Below are 12,140 nucleotides of genomic sequence, written 5' to 3'. Positions count from 1 at the left end.
CAAGTTTTGTGCAAATAGCATCATCACCCAACACAACGAATTATTTATAAATCATCATAATTTCTCTGAATGTAGTATGTCTCGCCATCCAGCATTGTCAGCTAATCCAACACCAGTTGAACTTTGATTACATTTCAGTCTGGAGGTATTCAGAGAGTAAAATAATTAACTGTAGGCAAAGCAGAACCGAGAGCCCAGACTGATGGGTTCAAGTTCCAGATGTTGCTCTCTGTCCCACCCTCATTATCTGTATGTAATTAGAAGGCAAAATAAAAGCTGTCTTGGAATACATACCTACCATGTTCTTACATCCTAACAACTGTGGAGAAAAGTTTGTTATCTCCACTCAAAATACCAGAAAACAAAGTGCTGAATGTTAAGGAACCATAACCACTGCTGTACCTGAAAACAAGCACTCAGAGCCTTTTACTTCCAGTATCTGGAGGATTGTTCTTCACATCCTTCAAGTCTGTGCTCAAATGTCACCTTATTAATTTTTGTTACCAGATAAAAGTATACGTTCCTTCTACTTGTCTACCTTATCTCTTTTCAACTGCTTTATTTTCTCCAAAGCACCCTTTACTTGGAAAGGTATATGTTTACTAAGTAAAGAACTACTGGGAGTCTAGTCTAGCTCCTATAAAGCTGGCAGGGGCCACACCACAGATGGACAGACACCAACCACAACACAAGCACTGCCTTCAGTCTCTTCTCTGTTTGGGGAATGGAACAGGAAAATCACAACAAGGCTCCTGAATGGAATGACAGGAGTTTTTGGAAATTTCAAAAAAAAAAGTTATCATATAATAAAAAACTGTTTCAGTTATTTCAATAGTTCTACCGGTATATATGTGCCTACTGGCTAAATGATAATCCTGGACATTCTTCTCATGGTTAGCATTGTTACAATTATTCAGGTGGTTCACCTAGACTAATGCTACAACTCATTAAAAAACTACTAGCTATCTATTGTATGATTGCTACAACCAGATCAGTTGATATGAAGGAAACATTTCAAGGAACTGTAAGATAACATTTAAATTTGCCTTAAGAGAAGTTAAGAATTAAATATTCTGTCAGGAAAACCAGCAGATCCCAAATATTGCCAAAGTGTCTGCACAATTCACATATTCATGTGTTTTTAATTGTAAGAGCAACAAAAAATGTTGTGATTAAGAATGATCTTCAAATCATTTTAGTGCTTCTACTTTTTGCTTTGTCTACAATTGCTTCCTTTTTCTCATACAATGTAAACATCAAAAGCTTTAATTTTAATCATTTTTTAAATTACCTTTTATTAAGTTGCATATAGGGGTTTCAATTCAACATTTCAGTTTGTGAATACAATGTATTTTCATTATCTTGATCAATGTCACCCTTTTATAATTCTCCCCATCTTTCCCAATCCTACCCATCCCCTCAATTTTTCTAGCTCCATATACATATATGTGTCAGTAATTTATACACTTTCCCTAAATAAGATACAGAATTTTAAAAAAAACTTAATGGATTAAAGAATATTTCAGAATTTCTAATAAGATTTCCTCTCAAAAGCTATGAGTTTAATTTTCTAGCAAGACATTTCACTGTGTACAGTGAATATGAGCCATACATATGTCACTGTAAATTAACACAATCAATAAGGTATTCTTATAAAGAACAACTGTTTTAGTTCAACTATTTACTTAGTACAAGAAAAAGAATTTAGGGAGCAGATATTCTCATAGACATTTGTGTTGTTTTGAAAAACTGAAAAAAAAGCTCACTGATTACTAAAAGCTTGCAAACACATGTAAAAAATCATTTTCACTCCAGTTCTACCATGCTTTAGTTTCAAGTACTATAAAGCCTCCATAGTGATTTCCCTACCTCAGCTGCTACTCTGACAGAAGGAAAGAAAATGAATAATAATTTGTGAAATTATCAGAGAAAAAGGAATCCTGACTTCACATTTTATTATTTAACAGAATTGGTGTCAATTTTTTTCAGGTATAATAATAAAACTGTAGTATGCCTAACTAAAAAGAAAGATACATAGATGCGTGTACAGACATTAAGTTCATCAATACTTTATAGTATTACAAAACTAAGGTTAATGTTTGGTGGACTAATGTTACTGTGACACACAGTACCATTCTTTATATAAGTTGTTGTACAATATACATCTATGTATAGTTTTGGTGTCTACTTTACATAATGAAATTTTGGTGAAATTATATAGTTTCTTCAGTTTGCCTCAAATTATTGCAAATAGTAAAGTGAGTTGAAGATATGACAAATAAAGTAGACAGGAACTAATGAAGTTATATGAAAGATATATGGACATTCTCTATATAATTGTTTCTACTTGTTTTGGAATTTTCCATAATAAAATGCTTAACACCTAATAAAATGTTTCATTAAAAATAAAATGTACTGATAAGAAATACAAGAAGTTTACTAATTTGAATCCTTTCAGAAACCCTCTAGGCAGATTCATAGTTTACTGAAGCTGCTACCCTAGCTTTCTTATTATAATTACCATCATTCAGTGATTTCCCATTAGACTGGAGATAGTGGTTTCCATAAGGTCAAACACTGTATCTTATTAATTTAGTTTCTCTAGAGGTTAGCACAGTGTCTTTCAAAATGTCAACCCTTAATAAATGTTTACTGAGTCTAAATGAATGCAAGTGAAAATAGAGATACAATATAGACAATATCACTTGAAACTGTAGTTTTTTTTACAAAGTAGAGATTTTCCCCATATGTCATTTACTTACTTGTAATAACCTTATTCAAAATAGATTGAAATCATATTTTTAATATTTATGCAATATTACATAAAAGAAAGCTCTAATGCTAAACAGCTTATTTGGATACTAACTGCTGACTGATTAAAGTTTTTATATAGTTTAAAAATTAATTTTAATATATTTGTATAAAAAAATCTCTAAGATTATCCACCAAAGAGTGACTAACCTGTTGAACTAAGTATCAATTAGCCAGCAAATTTGTTAGTCACTATTTAAATTCAGGTTGCATAAAATGTACAGCCTTATTTCCTCAGCCACACCAAGTACATCCCAAGCCACACATCAGTAGTGGCTACGCTACTGGCAGTGTGGATATAGGGGTTTTAATCCATGAAAACAGATGATGCTACTATAGGGGACTATGTCACACACAGTCTCATTTGTGATCATGTATTTACTAAGTTACTGCATGTGGATACATTTCTTTTATTTAGGCTAAGAAAATCTAACAACAAAATTTGCTGTCTCCATTAGTTTCTTTCTTTTTTTTTTTTTACATTACTGGAGTTTCAGCTCAGGGCCTCCAGGCAGGATTGTCATGCAGGCACTCTACTGCTGAGCCATTTCCATACCCTACTGCTTCCGTTCTTAAAGGTACAACTTAAGAATGGCATGAATGTTCATTATCAATGGTGGAGCAAGCATCCTTATCTTGTTCCTGATACTAGAGAGAAAGCTTTCAGTATCTCATTACTGAGAACTATATGATCTTCATAAAAACACTTCATCATGGTGAGGAAATTCTATATATTTCTAGTTTCTGAGTGTTTTACCCATGGAAGGTATGGAGTGAATTTTTATCAAATATTTTTTTGTGTCAAATGATATGATCATGTGATTTTCTCCCTTTTCTTCCAGTAACGTGTGCATTTCAGGGACTGGCTTTCTTACATTGAACCATCTTTGCTTTTCTGGGTCTTCACACATGTTCTTGGTTAGCTTGGTTACTACTTTGTTTAGGATTCCAGAGGAATGAACTTTTTTTTTAATGTAAGAAAGTATTATGAACAGAAAATAAGTTTATATGAATTTTCATTAAAATTTATTAAATAAATATATACATAATTTTAGACATTCAATTGAATATTATAAGTTGGAACAAAGCAAAAGAAGATACTGTTCTTCTATGCCAATAATCAATTTTACCCATCACAGGACTTTTTTAGTTTAATACTGTCACTTTTTAGGTATCTTTTTTTAAAACACATAATGAAAAGTATGACAAATCTCAAAAAAAGTTAATACACCATGATTAATAACTCTGAACTCTTACAAAGAAATAAAGATAAAATACTTACCCCTTTAAAGAAAACTTTGCTGCAATCCTCTGCTAATTTTCCCAAAACTAATATATAAATAATACTGACTTTTGAATTTGAATTTTCTTTCTCTGTTGAGAAAACAGAAAAACAGACATCACTTTTATATACACAACAAAATGATAACTATGTTTTAAAAGTTAGTTTCAAAATGTAATCTGGAGAAATTAGAGTAATTGCAATTAGCTTTTAGCTTGCATTTATAATTTAAATACTGCAAAAATAATGTGCTGAATGCTATTAGACATTAAAATAAAAATTATAACAAGTTTCAAGTAGAATAGAAATAGAAATAACAGAAAATAGAAATTTTATTGTAAATAACATCATATAATAATCATCTTCTACTGTTATTTCATGCTTATGTTTATAACCAGAAGAAAGTGAATAAATTCTAGTATTAAATTTAGAAGTGTCTAATAGATCATCTCAAAATGTTTCATTTCTAGTCATGGTCAAAATAATTAATCTACACTAAACAGTTCAGAGTCTCATATATTGTTCACTCATTATTTCTTCAATTGTTCTATTTAAATTACAAACAGCTGGTTCTTTAAAATATACATATACTGTGCTTTATAAACTGTGATACATCCATGCTGGGAGAGAAGACACCAACTGTTTAGATAAAAACTTAATGAAATAAAGAGACTTCAGAGAAATTTCAAGGTTACAATGAATGCGCTAATGTACCCCAAAAGTATGTTCATAAACATTGCTATTGTTCAACAATAAGGCTTCAACCTAATGTGCATTATCTTTCACTTGAAAATCTCAAAGTTATAAGAGCCAAAAAAAAAAAACAAAACCAAAGAACACATTGCGTTACTTCTTTTGTTTCTAATCCTGTCCATAATACAAATCCAGGATCTAGTGATTAGCGATGTTAATTTTCAAATTGATCAACCACACAGCAGAACTAATTGAAGTGAACATGAAGAACCACATGAGGAAATGTCAATATAGGATGTGCGTATTAAGGAAGTATAAAAAGCAAGGAAGCATTCAGCAAAGCCATGGGCACACTGAAAGTGACTTACTGCTGCGTCCTCAGTCCCAAGATAGTGTGTCGTTCATAGGTGGTTCTTAGTAGTTGCAGAATGTTGCAGTGACCTGTTTACCATCATGTTGCACCCCATTCTTCAAATGAATTATGGACATTATTTCTGTTTTCATTTTTAGTGATTCTTGAATCAGGGCCTCATACTTGTTCCTGAGCCATGCTCCCAAACCTTTTATGCTTTAGTAATTTCTGGATAGTCTTGTAATAGACTCAGACTACGATGAGGCTACCAATGGCTCTCACATATCTAGGAATTCAGGATGCAAGATAGTGCCTAGATTATTGGTGAAGATGAGGTCTCTCTAATGTGTTTGTCCAGGTTGTCCTCAAAGTCTTACTGATCTCCACCTCCCACACAGCATGAGCCACTTCACCTGGCCTTAATAACAGACTTCATGAGGTCTACTTTATAACCTTCAAATGCTCTTGCCTTACCAGGAAAGATGACTAAGAAAAAGAGAAAAAGACTGGCTTGAAAAGTAAACTGTTAAGAAAGTTAAGTTACTAAAATATCTAGGTCTCATCAGTAAAATCAGAAATAGGAAGAACAGTTAGGTAACAAAGTTAGATATGAAAACACAAGAATTTAATGTAACATTGAAGAAATGAAAGAGATTGAAAAGATAATTATTACTGGGTAAAGTGGCTCATGACTGTAATCACAGATACTTGGGAAGTAGAGGCTGACAGGACCACAGTTCAAGGCCAGCTTATGCAGTTAGCAAGACACCTCTCAACAAATGAACTGGTGTGGAAAGAGGTACCAGTAATACAGCCATGTAAGAGTTGTATGTAGGAGGATCATGGTTCCTATCAGAAAAAATAACTAAAGGAAAAAGGGCTGAAGGAATAAGGCAAGTAGTAATGCGCATGCCTACTAAGTACAAGGCCTTAAGTTTGAACTCCAGTGCTATGAAAAAAATCTAACATTTTGCTGCATATAGTTTTTTAGATTACTGGGAATGTATTACTTATTAAAAATTGTTCAATATACATGTGTTTATATGTGAATGTAAATTTACATATGTATCGATTACAGACATAAAGCTAAGCAGAAGCAAGTCTACCAACACACAAACCTTGAAGTCCAAACTTCAAAATAGCTGTTCCACTTTGACGATAATTTAAAGAAGAGATAAGTGAGAGTTTTCCCTAAAGAGAAAAAATTAGTTAAAAATTAGAATAATTTTAAAGTATTAGACTATCACCTTTGTGAAAGTTGCTGGAATCAAACTAGTCACTTGTGTCAACCCTAACCAAAAGATTAATAATAAAACTACTTAGAGGTTCTGAAAAGAGAGCTCTCATGTAAGACTGCCTGATAGTAGTAAGTAATTATCCCAAGATTCACCCAGGATCACATAAAGCCACATAAAGCACTTCTGTGAAAGTATCTGTATGCTTAACCTTACTGGTGCCATTCTTGTTACTAATCACTATGGCTAGGGATTATTATATCAAAATGTCTGACACAATGTTCCTCACTTTTGCCTTTAAAAATTTCTCCTTGAGTCAATCTCCCTGAATATTCTCAGTTTACAATGGCATGCACTTCCCATTGTAAGACTATTCTATTCCCAAATAATTATCTTTTATCTAATTTTTACTTAGGCAGATCCTTCGAAGTCAATATACTGTGTTCAAGTAACTTTTTATAAGGTATTAAATAATGTTAAATTTATTTTACTAGAAAAAAATCACAGGCCCTAAAAATAATTTTTTATTTTCATATTTATTTTTTACTTACTATTTAATTTTTAATTAAGAAATTAAGTATAAATAGGCTTATCTTAGTAGTTAAGAATATGCTTATTAGATAAGCACATATAAAAATGAACTAAATCAACTCTCCTAAGATTTGTTTTGCCCTATTAGTCCCATAACAAAACCAGGAGGGAGGGAGGGAGGGAGGGAAGGAGGGAAGGGGGAGACACACACTCTTAGAAGGGAATGCATTTTTTTAAAAAAATTTTTTGTCAGTTGTGGGGCTTGAACGCTGAGCCTATGCAATGTCCCTCAGCTCTTCAGCTCAAGGCTTTGAAACGTGATTGTCACATCTCAGCCTCCTCAATAGCTAGGATTACAAGCATGAGCCACCAGTGCCTGGCAGGGAATGAAATTTTTAAAAGGAAAATTTCCAAGTGCAAAATGATACTCTAATAAATAAAAAAGGACCGTATGGCAAAATCAAGATACCAGGACACCAATTCAATTTGGTCTTTGTTCTGATTCAGTAGCTACCCCGCTCAATTTGGAAAACCATCTAATCAGACAGATAAAGTGAAATGTTTAATCTAGATGGTTTCTACAATTTTTCTGGCTCTAAGATTAATAATACTATTATATGTTCTTTGGAAATATCCACATAGATACTTATTCATGTAAAAATGTTTAAAAATAGATCCCATAATATACACATTAGTGTCAGACTTTGAGCCAGCAATAAGAATGAGACAAGAATCATTTTATTTATAATCAGTTTTATTTATAAGATAGTAATCATCAGGGCTGGGAAGGTGGCTCAGTGGTAGAGCGCTTGCCTTACATGCAGGAGGCCATGGGTTTGATTCCTCAGTACCACATAAGCAGAAAAAGCCGGAAGTGGAGCTGTGGCTCAAATGGTAGGGCACTAGCCTTGAGCTGAAGAGCTGAGGGACAGCGCCCAGGCCCAGAGTTCAGGCCAACGACTGACAAAAAAAGATAGTAATCATCAATAAAATATGCACAAAGAAGATATGCATGAAAACCTGGGTTCGATTCCTCAGTACCACACAGTATCATATACACATAAAAAGGTGGAAGGGGCAATAGGCTCAAGTGGTAGAGTGCGAGCCTTGAGCAAAGGAAGCTCGGGATAGCGCCCAGGCCCTGAGTTCAAGCCCCAGGTCCGGCAAAAAAAAGACAAAGTGCTACAAATTAACAATAAAAAAGTGAAGAAAGGCCAGAGCCAGTGGCTCCCGCCTGTAATCCTAGCTACTCAGGAGGCTGAGATCTGAGGATTGAGGCTGAAAGCCAAGCCTGGGCAGGAAAGTCCATGAGACTTTTATCTCCAAGAAAACTACCTGAAAACTGGATGTGGCGCTGTGGCTCAAGTGGTAGAGCTCTAGCCCTGAGCTCTTCAGCTGAGGGACAGTGCCCAGGCCCAGAGTTCAAGCCCAATGGCTGACCAAAAAGAAATTTAAGAAGTTAACAAATTTCAGAATCCACTCACAAGACCCAGTAACAAGCAAGGACAATCTTCTCAGATATACCCTGCTTTTAGTTCCACACCTAGCATTTGATCCCCAAACAACCGAAAAATGGATTTGCATTTTAGTGCTCTAGTAAAACCCATCTTCTCAAATGACTAATAACTTGTGAGGTTATTAGATCCAATAGATACTATCTAAAATTTAAAGTGATCATCTACCATCAACCAGAAATCTTTGGTCCCTGGCAAAGACAGTGGAAATGCCAATCTCTACTAGCTATATGAACTGTTTGTTTTCCCGACTATAAGATGAAAAGAAGGCCTACTTCCATGCTGGAAGATACCAACACAAGAGTAGGTGATGCCAAGATCAATGTCAACTGTCTGATCCCTTTGAGATGGTGCTAATGTGTAGCTTAGATCTGCTGGCAAAGAATCTGCACAAACCCCAAAAGCTGCCACTGCAGTAAAAGAGTAGACCTAAATTTAGCAACTTCTGTAGCATAAAGAACTTTGTACTTAATAAGCACTGTACTACAAGGGGGAAATATAGTAAAATTTAAAAAAGCACATTTAAAATTGCCAAATAAAAAAGACCCAATTACAGGATTCCCAAAGTGATTAAGATTAGTCACTTTTTTTTTTTGGGGGGGGAAGAGGGGTCCAGTCGTGGGCCTGAACTCTGGGCCTGGGTACTGTCCCTCAGCTCTTCAGCTCAAGGCTAGCGCTCTACTACTTGAGCCACAGCGCCACTTCCAGCTTTTTTCATTTTTGCTTATGTGGTGCTGAGGAATCGAACCCAGGGCCTCAGGCATGCAAGGCAAGTGCTCTACCACTAAGCCATCTTCCCAGCCCCTATTAGTCACTTTTTTAAACTTGCCTTCCTAAGTATCCAAAACACAACTTCCTTTTTTCTACTTATCTGGACATTCTATCTCTTTCATGTGCTACCTTGTTTCACTGACTCCTGTAAGACAGGTATCTTCTCTTCTATGCTGTGGCCAAAACAACTATAAGAGATCCTTGAGCTCCAAATGTTTGTTTATTGCATATTAAAACTTAGACATTTCCAGACTTTTTCAGGCATATGCAAAAATTGAAAGTCATCAAATCCCCAAGTTGTTCATGCCTCCTACTGTCTAGGCCAGGTGGGTTAGGAATCAAAAGCAGACCAGTTTTTTGAACTCCTTTCCTCCTTGCTCTAGTCTACTTCTTCTCCAAGACCTTCCTTTTCTTCTTTTATTTTTCTTTCTTTTCATGGAATTGAATTTACGGCCTTGAGTGTGCTCCACTGGGAGCAACACTACCATTTACTTCATTCGTTTCTACTTTGTCTTAAGATCTCGGTAACTTTGCTGAGGCTATCCCCAAATTGGAGATCCTTCTGCCTCCTCTTCTAGAGTATCTGGGATTACAAGCATTTGACACCATGCCTGGCTATACAAGTTCTGTTTATTATTATGTTAAACTAAAGCAAACTGTCTAGATTTAAGTTCCACCTTTATCACTTATTAGGTATTTGATCTCAGGCAAATTAAAGTTTGAGAAAGGAGTACCTACATTTACACAGAGTTGATTGGTATGTTAGGTATGTTATCTTTAAATACATATATCTATGTGGGTATACTAATATATGTATATACATAGGTATTTTATATATATGGAAACAGTTCAATGAATGCTTTTTCTATTACCATTAAATTTAATATTTTTCTATCTACAGCCTTCCCACCATTCTTTTTCCACTGATTCAGTGTCATTGATCACCTAGATTATTACAGTATTTCCAAATCAAGTATATTTCTTCTAAACTTGCTATATACAATATATTCTTTTATTAGAGGCAAAGTAGTTTGAACTCAAAATGAATCATGTATTTCTCCTACTGATAAATCTGCTAAGAGTCCTCCATATCTTTAAGGTAGCATCCAGATTCAACATACACATAACTGCTTCTATCTAAGAGAAAAATAAAGCTGCCTTTCTGGAACTTCTAGTTCAACTTTCTTGATCCAACTCATCAAAATCAAAGTTTCTCACACTCATGTATCGCAATGCTACCACAATTAAATGTAGAGGTTGGGTAGCAACATGTCAAACTTCACATAAATGTTGCTACCTTTAGTATAGTGACCACAATTATTCACCTTTGAATGTACCTGTGAAACATTCCAGTGAACAACAGAATCCAGTGAAATGTTCACTAAATGAATGTTGCAAAGTAAAAGGAATTTATTGAACTATATGGTCTCAACTGTAATTTAAAAAAAAGATAAAATTATTCTTAAAACAGCTCTCATAAAGAAATGAAGTATAAACAATAGTATTCCTTTGAGAAGGAAAATGCATTCTGACTTAAGAAACTTCTTACCTGAATATATTTCTTGCTATAATCACAATCTGGCTGTAGGCATCTGAAATCTATTTTGTGTAAATTACTTAGTGGCTGAACTGCAGTAACTCCATTAACATCTTTTAATAATTCAAGTGGCATATCAGTTCTGCTTCACAGTGATGTCCAAAGTAAATTCAACTAAGGAAAATATAAATACCAGTATTTTTCCAAAAAAAGAGAAATAATAAGTTTTGTGTGTAAAAGTATCCCCCCTTGTCTAGTTTTAAGATCTGTAAAAACTTCACTAACATATTTTACCACTATGAATTAAAACTGGGGAGGAGGGGCGAAATGTTCTCTTTGGGGGCCTTTGCAATCCCTCCTGCAGTTGTAATATTGCATTGTCAGATTGAACCCAAAGCAGGTGCTTCCTAGGTGAACCCCCCTTCCTCCAATGTCTACGGGGGGGGGAGGGGAGGAGGAGGAGGAGCAGGAGGAGGAGGAGGAGCAGGAGGAGCAGGAGGACCCACCTCCATTGAACTGCAGGTTCCCTTACGCATGGAGGGTATAATCTTAATTTTCACGCTTCCTGCCGGACCCTCACCGAACTCCTCACGATCTCATCTTAAAGTGTGAGCACCAGCCACACCCAGGCCTTCTGCGCTCCAGGAGGCGAGCCTTGGCCTTGGCTACGATCGTCTCCCTCCACGCCAGGGAAGAAGGCCCCAGGCTAAATGTCAGCCCCATGGGAGTTTCCTCCGCGATAACGGCACCTGCTTTCACCTGAACGAAATCCGCCTCCTCCTCCTGTCTGTCCAGGGCCCTTACCCACCTTCCCCACGCCGCGGACTCCACACCTACTCCAAATTTCACTTACGCTCGGGCTGCAAGAAAAACCAGGAAGTGTTCAGATAGGCGCGCGCGTGACGTCACACGCACGCAAACGCCCGCACCACCTCCAGATTTTGCGCATGCGTCCTGGGCACTAGTTTTAGCATTCCCTAGTCGCTCCTGCGGCTTCACAAACCCGTGAAGAGGGCGGAGCACAGGGTTGACGTAAAGCCTCGGAGTTCCGCTTGGCCCCGCCCCTGGCGGTTTCCCGCCTTCTCTGCTGGAGCCCTGGGCTGCTGCGGTGCAAGTCCTAAAAGCAGGACTGAAGCTAAGGTTCCATCCATTGATTGGAACGGAACGGAACTTTCAGTTCCTTTTTTCTGAATAAAGCACCCGAGTGCAGTTTCTATAAGGAAATGTTCATGCAAAGATGACCGCAGTATTTAATTTGGTATGTTTTTTAATTGTAAAAATGCTGTACAGAGAGAGGGGTTACAGTTACCTGAGCAAGGTATTGAGTGCATTTCTTTTTTATTTATTTTTTTTTATTTGTGAACATACTGTACAGAGGGGTTACAATTACATGGGCAGGATAATGCGTACATTT

General features: G+C 36.0%; 1 protein-coding gene across 4 annotated transcripts in view; it reads right to left on the bottom strand.

The window, feature by feature from the left end:
* The window catches only part of Pot1 (protection of telomeres 1), a 54,751-nt gene extending 43,106 nt beyond the window's left edge, over positions 1-11,645 (bottom strand). For 2 of the 4 annotated variants that reach the window (XM_013020041.1, XM_013020045.1), the window contains exons 1-3: positions 11,580-11,645; positions 6,257-6,329; positions 4,094-4,185 (exon numbers count right to left, since the gene is read on the bottom strand). The gene's annotated coding sequence lies outside the window, so the exon portion shown is untranslated. Of the gene's footprint in view, positions 1-4,093; positions 4,186-6,256; positions 6,330-10,738; positions 10,901-11,579 lie in introns of those variants that run through there. The other 2 variants (XM_013020042.1, XM_013020044.1) reach the window with 2 other exon arrangements.
* Positions 11,646-12,140: the final 495 nt, after the last annotated feature.

Source organism: Dipodomys ordii, unplaced genomic scaffold, assembly GCF_000151885.1.
Source record: "Dipodomys ordii isolate 6190 unplaced genomic scaffold, Dord_2.0 Scaffold48, whole genome shotgun sequence".
In the NCBI taxonomy this organism is placed as follows: Eukaryota; Metazoa; Chordata; class Mammalia; order Rodentia; family Heteromyidae; genus Dipodomys; species Dipodomys ordii.
Note: the sequence above shows the minus strand (reverse complement) of the source record. Positions and strands in the feature narration are given on the sequence as shown.